The sequence below is a fragment of the Alosa alosa genome, chromosome 17 (genome assembly GCF_017589495.1).
Source record: "Alosa alosa isolate M-15738 ecotype Scorff River chromosome 17, AALO_Geno_1.1, whole genome shotgun sequence".
In the NCBI taxonomy this organism is placed as follows: domain Eukaryota; kingdom Metazoa; phylum Chordata; class Actinopteri; order Clupeiformes; family Clupeidae; genus Alosa; species Alosa alosa.
This window is the reverse complement of record NC_063205.1, coordinates 22,078,461-22,091,176: the sequence shown is the minus strand read 5'-3', so window position 1 is coordinate 22,091,176 and position 12,716 is coordinate 22,078,461. Positions and strand designations below refer to the sequence as shown.

General features: G+C 42.6%; 1 long non-coding RNA gene across 1 annotated transcript; it reads left to right on the top strand.

Moving 5' to 3' along the window:
• Nucleotides 1–3,167: 3,167 nt before the first annotated feature.
• Nucleotides 3,168–3,954, top strand: LOC125310902. Its single transcript, XR_007196382.1, has 3 exons — nucleotides 3,168–3,295; nucleotides 3,379–3,462; nucleotides 3,546–3,954. It is a non-coding gene; the product is annotated as an uncharacterized LOC125310902 (long non-coding RNA).
• Nucleotides 3,955–12,716: the final 8,762 nt, after the last annotated feature.

Here is a 12,716-nt window from a genome sequence, read left to right as displayed (position 1 = left end):
ATCCATACTACCAGCCTTGAGTGTCCTTCTCTTCTCTACTAGAGATTTATCCATACTACCAGCCTTGAGTGTCCTTCTCTTCTCTACTAGAGATTCATCCACACTACCAGCATTCTTAAGGCTTCTACATACTCGCCACTTCCGACCTGTAGCATGACAATGTGACGTCACGGGAGCGCCGTAACCATTTATACTCGCGAAACTAGTTGCAATATTCTCCTGAACAGAGGTGTCGCTGTTGTGAAAAGGCTACACTGTAAAAAATAGAAATGTGCTCTATCCAGTTTATATGGTTTTCTGAATCATTACCATGAACAAATGTAATGACTATACAATAATAAAGAAAAGCATGTTAACCCTCTAGGTGCCACGGTCGACTTTAGTCGACAAGATGCGGTACTGAATAAAACGGCCGATTTAGTCAAATAGGGTGTCATATTTCGTTCAACCTCCACTCCACTAGATGGCCGACATGTCATACGTCATCCCTGAGTTGAAAAATAGGTAGGCTTTAAACAAAACTTTCTAGCTACAGCGCATTGAATCAGTGCGTGAAATACCGGAGCTAGTGTGCGTGTGAGCCACTTTGTCAGAGCGATATTGTCAACGTCAGCGAGTATTTGCATTAGATTATCGTCTAATGGCATCAAAAAAGTTTACCCGAAATGAAGTGTTGGGTCTTCTATTCGGACCCTGATTCTGAAGGGGAATATCTGCCTTCAGAAAATGGCGGTGATTAGTTTAGTGAGGCTTCAGATCGTCCCTGCCTTGCAATGATGCAGCTGGACAAAGTGAGAGTTTACTCCATAGTTTAGCTTACACCAAGCACAAACGTTGAATCGTTTGCCCAATGTCACTGGTGGGAATAATGTTTCACGGGGTCGGAGTGTTCATCGGGAAGTTAGCAGGGTGTTAGTGGTGTGGCGAACGAGGCTGGAGGTAGCCTAATGTCCATAGCGCTAGTTTCTGTCTTTTGAACATGTGCCTCTCCGCAGTCGCGGCGACAGTAACGTGGTGGAGCCTTTGTCTAATGCCACTGGGTATGTTAGACGAGGTCGAAGTGCTCATAGGACAGTTAGGGGGGAACGTAGAGGCAGTGTGGGGAGTCGCAATGACAATGACAGTAGGCCTAGTCCAAGCTGCGCAAAATTCTCTTCACTTTCGGCCGAGCGCACGGGGGCAGATCTGGCCATGCTGCTGCAACAGGAGCAGAGGTGGTGACACGGGGCAGGAGAGCCATTAGGCCATGCATAGTCTATCACAAGATGATGGGAATGCCGGCCCTGTATGGATAGGATATGGATATGGATAGTCATTATAAATTGTCAGCCATTTATTAGTAATGATTTACACTGTTGATTATCTATTTCCCTGACCATTTAGGACATATATGTGTTCTTTTTTGTGTGTTCATGTCCTTGTGATGTGTGTGTCTTTGTCAGCTAAGAAAAAAACAACAAAAAACATCAACAAAAAAAAGAAAACAAATACTAACATTGTCTCTTGTCTTGTCTCGTCATCTCACTCCTGATCTGTGCCTTGCCGTGGCAAGTGAGCTTTTGAACTAAACAGGTCTTGTCTACTTGTGTTTGTGTGTCATCTGAATAATATATATGTGCCCCATACATGGAATCAGAGTGCCTACTGTATGTAGTAAATTGAAAATCTCTACAGCAAAAGGTGCCTACCGCTACATGCATTTGGTTTGTTTCTGCCATTTATTAGTAATGATTTACATAGTTTGTTTACTACTTAGTATTTACCTGAGCATTCAGTATTGTGCAATATAGCATACAGAAGGTGAGGGACATTTTGGGGAGAAAGAAGTGGTGCATTTTATCATTCAAACATGCGACTTTTCATGAAAATTCTATAATCCAAGATGGCCGCCACCATATGATGTCATAATATGCAAATTAGATATAAACATTTAATCCCTACATAAACTTTGGGTCATCCTTAATATTTCTCTAATTTACAGAAAGTCTCTATCTCTTATCACTTTTAAGATATAGCCTTTTGAAATGAAGATGTCAAAATCGAACGTTTCGAAAAAAAAAACTCTGGCGCCTAAAGGGTTAAACCAAAAGTTTGACTCACAAGTGTAACTAAACATGCATTTGTGAGTAAACTGAACGTGAAATTTGTAGTAACCAAGCTGTGGCGCCAAATCATTCACACACACAGGGTTTCCCATAGAGATATGAAGGGGTGCTGAATGCACAACGGCATCTTCTCAGGCCTACTCACTTGAAGACTTTGTGACGTTTGAACTTCGAAATGTAAGTTACTTCGATTTTTTCTATTGCTTTCTAGTTATCAGGTGATGTTGAATAGCTTGTTAGGTTTCATGAAACACACCTCTACTGAAATGTTAGAAACTGATTTTGCTAAGTCAGTTAACGTTAGTGTTAGCATCCATATCCATTTAACATTAGTGCTAGCATCCTTATTCATTATCCATACAACATTACCATATCAGTTATCCATACAACATGCCATTTCACACGTTTAATGGCCTTTTAACGGCCCATAGATAGGTTACACTATCCACTGGAATTGACACCGTTTCTCGACGGTGAGTTTGCACAGGCATCATGCATGCACTTAGCATGTGAACAGATCACCAGCTCTGTTCATTGAAGTGGAGTTGTAGGTCATAGCACATAAGAGACTAGTGTTGTCACGATACCAAAATTATGACTTCGATACGATACCTGCCATAAATATCACGATGCTCGATACTGAAACGATACTACGGCGAAATCCTAAGATATCTGGAAAAGAAAGGACTCATACCTCCTCCAAGTGTATTTAGTAATTTGTGTTTAATTCGGTTGCACTTTTGTAGTGTGCAGGTCAATTCTGGGTTCTAAACTTCCTACATAATTATTATTTTTATAGTCAGTAAAATAGTAGGCCTACTTTGTGTGATTAAGTCCTTTATTTTTTGTTATAGTTCATTTACATTGTGTTGTGTTTTGCCAATAAAGTAGCTTTAAATAGCCAAACTAGCCTAGATCAATGCAAATCACTGAATGCTATTGTAGCCTGCAGCAGGAGCTGTTGTTGATTTGGGGAGGGGGCTTTTACTTTGACAGAGTGATTGACGGGACGAATAAAGTCTCGTGTCCGTGGCAAAGTATCATTTGATCTCGTTTGTTATTCATTAACATAAGGCAGCACCTGTGCTTTTGCCGAGTCGTCGCTGGTAGAATACTTGTCCTCAGTTCAGCAACGAAGCATAGCATCTCGTTTAGGACGACTACTGTGGGGGTTTAGAGCTTTCACACAGGTATGCTATTTATGTTTGAGCAGACATAGAAATGTATTGTAGCTGTGGTAGTCAAGTGTTTTAATCCTAACAAATGCTTTTAGACTGGGCGCATAGTAACGTTGATGGACAAGGGATATGCCAAACGAACACTGGAGGTTCCGTACCCTTGCTGTGTCCATTATTAGGTATGACCTCCCGTTTTGTTCTAAGTGCACTAACTAACATCAGTTCAGTCGTAACAACTGCTACTTTTTAACAACTGTTACAGTGTGAGCTGCATCCACACAGAGGTTGGACTGCTTTACGCAAGGGTTCGGGAGTTTATGTCAACAGCGTTGCCAATGACGGAGCAGGTACAAACATTTGAAGTTTACACCTACTGCATTCATAGCGCATGGTTGTAGTTTACTAACTATGGTTGTATCTGTTTTAGGAACGACTGTGTTGGTAGTGATAATAGCCACTGTTTTGTCTTGGTTTATTTTCGTTCTGTTTGTTTCTTTTACTGAGTGCCACACTGATTTTGTCCATACTGGTGTTTGAAGGCCTATGTTAGGCTACAGCGCAATCCCTTGCAACGGGCCAATGTTGAAACTAAACCTTGAAATCATAGATAAGTACCATACTACCATAAGTATACGGGAGGCCGTTACTCTGGGGCATAGAGTCTATGCTTCCGGCTGTATTAGTTCATAGAGTTACTGACGGCTGCTTAGTGCATTCACCGCGGTATTTCCATCACGGAGACTGTTACTCCGGGGCATAGGGTCTATATGCTCCCGGCGGTATTAGTTCATAGATTTACTAACGGGTTTACCCATTGACTTAGCGCATCCATACTGGAAACTGGTACTCCTGAGCCATAGGGTTCTATGACTCGTTGTATAGGTTGAATTAGATTTGCTATAACTCTGTACTTAGTACACTTACACTGTGAACATTTAGCAGACTCTTATAGTAGCTGTGATGCCCTCAGACCTAAGCTTTAAGTACTACATTAATCCCCAGAAGGTAATAATCTTAAGCAGGGCTCCTCACTCCTAAGTGTTTGCTGTGGTCACCTTGTTTGCTCAGCTTGTAGTGCACCTTACCTTGGTCCAGGCCATTTTGCTGTGCTGTAAATCGTACATTTCCCTTTCTTTTGTTTTCTTTTGTGTCCTGTGTGCCACAATTTATTGTGAGGAGACCACGTCCGGGTTGATCTTTGTGGAGGCTCTTTGTAAACTTGAAGCCTATGTTGAGTGCCCTACCAAACTGTCATTATCGTTTTTTAAAGACTTATATGTATACAGAACTTTTAGGATATTGAATTAATAAATGTTGAATGTTTTTATTAGTCTTGTTCTAGAGACTGCTGGTGACATTTGACAATTTGGATAATAAATATTTGTATCAGTCTCAACTCGTTTCCTGCGTGCTTTGATAATTCTTAGCTGTAGGTCACACTATGCAGAGGGGCCTAATCTTTTGGCCATCTGATGTACAGTATACGGTATGCTTCCCTAGGCCTTCCCGTGTTCATGGGATTTCTTTGACAGTTGCAAAGGGAAAAATGTGAGGATAGTCTTCTTTGCGCCCAGTGTACAAGTGCAACGTTCCAACCACTCAGGTCTTCGTCAGATAGGCCTACACCATTACCTGTTGCAATATGTCTGTGTGCATTCCTACATTAGCCTACGTCTATTTCTTTGATAACATGATTTGCTACCACGTAACAATAACCCGCTATTATTATTAGGACTCAACACGCTTTGATGCTGTGGGCTTTAATTAGCGCATTTCGGGTAGCCTATCCTACATCTGGACAATACTTATTGAACAAATTGCAGTCTACATGCCATGACAAATATTACCAGTAGCCTAGTACTGACCGAACATGAAATAGATTGTTTACAAGTTATGGTAATGTTATTCTGGCGTGAACATTGCGCTTTCATCACGTTAGCACCCTATGATTACAGCTCGTTATGTCTCGTCAAAATGATTACAGCTCGTTATGTCTCGTCAAAATTCATTGATGAAGGAAGGTTCGCTTTATCCCAGAGCACCATACTCGTTTCACTTAGGCTAGACTAAAACAGAAGAGAAGAACTTGCCACAAACCATGTAGTCGTGTTTTCTATAGCATATTCGTTAACCTGTCGTTCTTTAAACAAAAATGTTGGGATATGTCTGCGAGGTGTTTAGCCAAGTTCCATGCGTAGCCTACTGCTTTTAAATGACTTTGAAACATATTTCACAAACGCGCCTCTGTATACCTGATGGCTTGCCTTCACTATTCGTGATGTGTCCGAAATAGTTGCAGATTTCACTTCACCTTTTGTTTTATCCACAAGGCCGAGGACTGTCGGCAAAGAACTGCTGTATGTTGATGTTGGCTGCGCACTCACTCACTCAGAGCTGCCTGCTTGACACGCCCACTTGCCTAGATGCGTGCAAGGAGCAGTGAGAGCAGCAGTTCACCAGACACAGAACGTATCGATTCTAAAAACGTCGGAAATCGCATCGTTTTTTGCGTGAAGGCATCGTGATACCTTTTTAGTATCAATACACCGTGCAACACTATAAGAGACCCTAATCAAAATAAACGGCACACTCATCCTACTATTTTTTGTTTGTTTGTTAGTTTTTGTATATTAGAATCTGACTGTTATGGTGCATAACACTGTAAGATCATTGATTATGGTTCTCCTCATGGCAGTTATTTCTCTGTTCAATTCCAAACAATGCCCTCTGCTAAACTATGCAAATATAGTCGTGAAGACAACATGTTTAGCCCTCTTTGCAGACAAGTAGGCAACAACATGGAACATTCTTAACATATTGGTAACATATTGTTATCATTGTGTGAAAGTGTATTTTATTTGAGTGCTATGGACATAGTGATGATTATTAGTCAGTTATTTCTCTAAAGTGATAGCCTACTGGTGACAATATAATATCAAGTGGTGTTGGGTAGTGATGAGTGATGTTGTGTGATGTGTGGTATCTAGGTTAGTTAAATGTATTTTTTTGAATGAGCACACAAGCATCAGCCTAATTCATGCAAATAGACTATTCTCTCTTGTGGTGTCTTAATATATATTTACAAAATGTCAGGTTTTTATGTTTAGTGAGGATTGAATCTCCATGCATTGCAAGTTCTGCAGTTTTTCTGCTGACCAAGACGGCCTTGTTAGACCATCCTAATGACCAAGATGAAGCCTCACTGGAGGAACAGAGACAGCTTCTAGTGGAAGCGTCCAAGAAGGCAAGATTGGATGAGTCTCTCATCAAAGCGAAAATGGATATGACGTTCTCACTGAGGCGAAAGGAGGTTGTCGTCAAACAGCCCATTGTGGCAGAGTTGAAAGACAGATGGCCAGCTTTGTTCCAGGTAGGAGTGGCTGTAAATGCTTTTAAAATTATAATGGCTATAGACAAATTTTTACAGGTCTGTATAATACATTCTCCCAATTGACTTACTATTCCTCTGTACATATTTGTTTTTTCTTGCATTTAACAGAGTTTTTCCCGTATTCAAACAAAGACTTACTTGGAACATTCAGAGCTGCAGTAGAAAAATATGCGCCCCTACTGCTGAATATGTATCGCGCCCTAAAAACAGAGTTTGGCAAGGACCTAAAGGAGATACTGAGAAAGCTTGATGATGAGGTGTGTGCACAGTACACTACAGTACCAAACAATACTTTTGCCCAGTGTGATGAAATTGGACCTGTTCAATTACAATTAGTCTTGCTATTATTAGAGCTATCTTTCTATTGTTTTCTTTGAGACCACCAACATCGTCAGACACCGCAAGGAAGCAGCCATGAAAGGACTTCCTGTGTTCCTACATGAAGATCCCAATCAACTTTTCAAGCAGTGTCTTGTAAGTATTTATGGTCATTAATAGAACTTAGATTTTTACAAGCATAGAGATACTGTAATTGAAGTCATTTGTAATTGAAGTCAAACATTTGATGATGGAAAACTAGAAAATTGGAATGTTTATATCTGTTTTGCCCTTGGACTCCTTGAGAGAGGGAAGGGAAGTTAATTGCCTGCCTTATTTGATGATGGAGGTATGATTGCTGTGGGCTCTGCAGGGTGTTCATCACACAGCTCAGGGGAGCACTTGTGCTGAGGGATAGTGGATGTCACATTACCTACTCTAGCTACCTGTGATCGGTTGGTTAGGAAGCTGGTTATCCACTTGTATAGTGAGGTGTTGAATCCCAGAGCCTTGTTCTTTGTGACTTGATTGAGGAGCCAATGTCCTTCATTGCCCTGTTATCATTGCATACTGTCCATAGGAAAAAGAATGGGAAAATTTGACACAACATGGATAAAGTGGGGCACAGAAACGGAAGGTTCTATACCCAGTTAAGTCAGCTTTACCTCCCTCTTTATAACTCGGTCTAGGTTATACCAAATTTTCTCATTCTTTTTCCTATGGACAGCACCAGATAAACTTGAACAACGGGACTATGGATCAGTATACACCAGAATGGTCCTTCAAGAACAAAGATAAAATGACAGACAACTTTGTATTGGACATGAAAACCCAATTTGAGATGTAGAGGGAATGACTAGCTCCCTACAATATGTGTGTGTTTGTGTGATGTGAGTTTGAACTAAAAATCATATGTCCTTAAACAGGAAACTGATCCAGATGATGTGACTGCGAAGGGAGTCACTGTGGGAGTTTTGTATGTCCTTGAGGACTATGTGGCTGAAGCCTCGTCCCCCAAGATCCAAAACATTGCACTCTTCTAAGAGGAATCGATAGTAGTAGAGGACCTTCTGGATACTCCCACTGCCTTGGCTTACCTTCTCGGCCTCCTTTATGAACTCAATATTTCCTATCCTGGGGGCCTTAAAGGTGCCATGTGTAAGAATTGAGGTAAAAATATCCAAAAGATGAGCTACACGCATCAAAAGAATGAGAAGAAATAAGGGTGATGATGTCATTAAAAAAATAACAAGGTATAGTGCTGCAGAGATATCAACCTGAATTAGCATGCTAAATTACTAGCCACAGCCCGACAGGTGTCATAATACCAGTTTCGCCATGGGAGGCAGAATCACGGACAACATAACCGCTAGCCAAACTGCAATACACGAGTCTCGGTTGTTACTCTAGGTTAAACCAGCTCACTTTCTGGAGGTATACTGCCCCCATCTTTTATGGAATGTGGAGTATAAATTGATTGGCGGACATTACACATGGCACCTTTAATTACACCTTTGAAACACTTCAGAAGGTTTTTATGGACATTGGCCCAAAATGCTCTAACCGTGTGCGATCTCTAAAGAAAAAGCTTTTGACATGCATGCATCTTTTTATTTTTTATTTATCAAGTAGTGAATGTTGTAGCATAATGTAGAATGTACAACTGCAGAATGTTTTTTCAACTGCAGAATGTTTTTTCAAGTTATACCTGAAACATGGCCAAATTGTTGAATTTGGTTCAAGTTCTGACCACTGACTAGCAGCTTTGTACTTATTTCTGTGTCATGTTTTGCATTTTAATATTTTCCTTTCATGCAATTCTCATTGGGTTACATTTGTGGTAAGACTAATGTACCTTCTTTGTTATTATGACTCTTAATATAAAAACAATTTTGAGAGACTTTTATTTTGACAATTCATTCGAATAGGGAGTTGTCAGAAGCCTAGTTACAGAAGTTAGTTTGACCTTGCCTGCAGTGGAGACAGCTGTCTTGTCTTCTACTCCTCATTTGCTACAGTTTGTTTCCATGTTTGTTCAAGCAACGTCTGTGAGTATTTTGTTTTCATAATTGGTCATATTTCTAGTATATTTCATGGTAATTCATATGCTAATGTTGATAGGTTAAAAATGCAATTAAAAAACGAAGTATTTTCACAATGTCATGACAAACACATGGTGGAGCTTAGCTAATTTGTAATTCATGTTTATTCATGTACAATTTTTGATGTATGTTTTGTATATGTTTGTATTTCAGTTTCACAATACGATTCTAGTAAAAATCACAAGAAAGAATCTGCTTCTGTGAAGTTTCTGAATCCTTGTTTAGCTGCTTGGATAGCTAACTCTTAGCGAGGCCAAGACAGTGAAAAGACGGCATCACAGCAAGCATGGAGCAGCGCTGTTTCAAAGCTAAGTGGCAAACGAACTCACAACTGGCTTACATTTACTGAACTGTCTTTCAAGCACCATTTAATGATGGAGCGCAGACCATCAGCGAGATTTGAGACACAATCATTTGCATCTCATGGTGCCCAAGCTTCAGTTAGCTCCAGATCTAGCATAGTGTTTTTGCAAGCTAAGGCAAAAGCTGAAGCAGCTCAAACTAGAGCAACATACATGAAAATGGAGGCAGAAATTAAACTGGAGCAAGCACGTCTGCAAGCTGCACTGGATTCGCTCAGAGCAGATGAAGAGCTAGAAGCAGCAAGAGCCGAAATGCAGACATTAGAAGCTGGATTAATGGAAATGGGCTATGAGATAAGGAGTCATGCCTCTAGCCCAGATCTAGAAGAATCTAAAAGGCAACTTGTTACCAAATATGTACTGGAACAAAGGAGTGTTAATACAGGTGCCACACCATATCAGATGAGGAATGCAGATGTTAGCACACCAAATCCCCACGCTGCTACAGATCTACAAGCGCCAAGGAGTCACACAGCTGCTGATTATGGCCCGCCTCCTCTTCTAAGAGCCCAGCGAGATAACAGTCCACTACCTCGCTCAAGCAATGGTCCTCCACCTGTACCTGCTCCGCGGCGCTCTAGCCCCAGAGTGCCTGACCAGACAGATTACCAGTCTTTCAATCTCACCAGTGATCTTGCTAAATTCTTAGCTCGCAGCCGCATGGTAACGTCAGGGCTCACTTCCTTTGATGACCAGCCCATAAACTACTGGGCATGGAAGGCGTCATTCAAGAGTGCAATAGCTGGCTTAGATCTGTCCGCAGCAGAAGAGCTGGATCTTCTTGTGAAGTACCTAGGCAAGGACTCAGCTGAGCAAATCAAGCGAATTAAAGCTGTTAACATCCGACACCCGCCAGCTGGATTGTCATTAGCCTGGGAACGGCTCGAGGAGACCTACGGCTCACCTGAGGCTATAGAGCACGCACTTTTCACCAAGGTAGAAAAGTTTCCCAAGGTTTCATCCAACGACCCACGGAAGCTGCGTGACCTAGCAGATCTACTGTCAGAGCTGGAGTATGCAAAGCTAGATGGCAGTCTACCAGGCCTGTCATACTTAGACACTGCCAGAGGCATACACCCCATAGTGGAGAAATTGCCTCACAACATACAAGAGAAGTGGATATCATATGGCTCAAAATACAAACGCACTCATCTTGTCAGCTTTCCACCATTCTCTGTGTTTGTGAAGTTTGTTCTCACAGAGGCTAAAGCACGCACAGACCCCAGTTTTAATCTCTTAAACTTCTTAGTCTACACCTGCAAATGTGAAAAAGGGCTATTCAGACTGGTCAGCTAAAACACCCGTGGCGGTCCACAAGACACAAGTCTCTTCTACTAGAGAGTCACCCAGTGAGAATGAGAACAGTGCAGTGAACCCAGGTAAACAGTGTCCGATCCACCAAAAGCCTCATCCGCTCAAGAAGTGTCACGGGTTCAGACTCAAGACAATGGATGAGCGTAAGCAGCTGCTTAAGAAGTACTCCATCTGTTTCCGTTGTTGCTCCTCTACTCAACACCTGGCTAAAGATTGTACAGCTGAAATCAAATGTACCCGAATGCGGAGTGATGCCCACGTATCAGCACTCCACCCCGGTCCAGCCCCTTGGCCATCAAAAGCGTCTCCTCCCCCAGCAAGCCATGGTGGGGAGGGCGACAATGCGGACAGCCAAGAGGTGACTTCAAAGTGTACACAGGTGTGTGGAGAAGGAGTAAGCCCACGAGCATGTTCCAAAATCAGCCTAGTCAACGTCTACCCCGCTGGATGCCAAGAACAGTCCAAGACAATGTACGTCATTTTGGACGATCAGAGCAATCGCTCTCTTGCTCGCTCCAAGTTCTTTAACATCTTTCAGATCAAGGGATCTTCGCATGCATACACATTGAAGACATGTGCTGGGCTAACGGAGATGTCAGGAAGAAGGGCTTGCGGATTCATCATAGAGTCAGTGGACAAGAAGCTGAGTCTTTCCTTACCTACTCTTCTTGAGTGTGATGAGCTCCCAAGCAACCGCTCCGAAATACCTACACCAGAAGCTGCCCGCCACCACACTCACCTGAGGTGTATTGCGGATGAAATTCCACCTTTGGATCCTGATGCCAACATCCTCCTCTTGTTAGGCCGGGACATCTTAAGGGTGCACAAAGTCAGAGATCAGATCAATGGTGTGGGCAACTCCCCATTTGCACAGAAGCTGGATTTGGGGTGGGTAATTGTCGGAAACGTTTGTCTTGGATCCACACACAGACCTCTCGAGGTGAATAGCTTCAAGACCATGGTGTTGAAAAATGGTCGCACAAGCTATTTTCAGCCATGCAGTGGTCAAATCAAGGTGAAAGAAACCTACGCAGCAAAGCCCTACAGTTGTCATCAGCCCGCGCTTACCCGAGCATGCAGCTCGATGACACCTCTCAATAGTGAGAGCCTAGGACAAGGTATCTTCGATCGCACCTCAGACGATCACAAACTCGGACCTTCAGTTGAGGACATGGAGTTCTTGCGAATCATGGATGAGGAGTTCCATCAAGATGACGCCAACAACTGGGTTGGTCCCCTACCTTTCCAGTCGCCGAGACGACGGCTACCTAACAACAGAGAGCTTGCCTATAACCGGCTCATGTCTCTACGAAGGTCATTGAACAAAAAACCTGCCATGAAGGCGCACTTCTTGGACTTCATGGAGAACATGCTCAAGCGACAACACGCAGAGATCGCACCGCCACTCCAAGGGAACAAAGAATGCTGGTAACTACCTCTGTTTGGAGTCTACCATCCAAAAAAGCTGAACAAGATCCGCATCGTCTTCGATTCCAGTGCAGCCTATGACGGAGTGTCACTCAACGACGTCCTCATTACAGGCCCCGACCTCAACAACAGCCTAGTGGGCTTGCTCATGAGGTTCAGGAAAGAAGCGGTGGCTGTCACAGCTGACATCGAACACATGTTTCATTGTTTCGTGGTGAAGGAGGACCACAGAGACTTCCTTCGCTTTCTGTGGTACCAGAACAATGACATGGCACGTGAAGTCACTGAATATCGGATGAGAGTCCACACCTTCGGAAACAGTCCCTCACCCGCCGTCGCCATATACGGCTTACGAAGGGCTGCTGAAGAAGGGGAAGCAGAGTTTGGTCCTGCGGCACGAAGATTTGTTGAACGCGAGTTTTACATGGATGATGGGCTGAAATCATTCAGCACTGAAGAAGAAGCAATCAGTGTCGTAAAGCAAACTCAACAAATGCTTGCAGCCTCGAACATCAGGT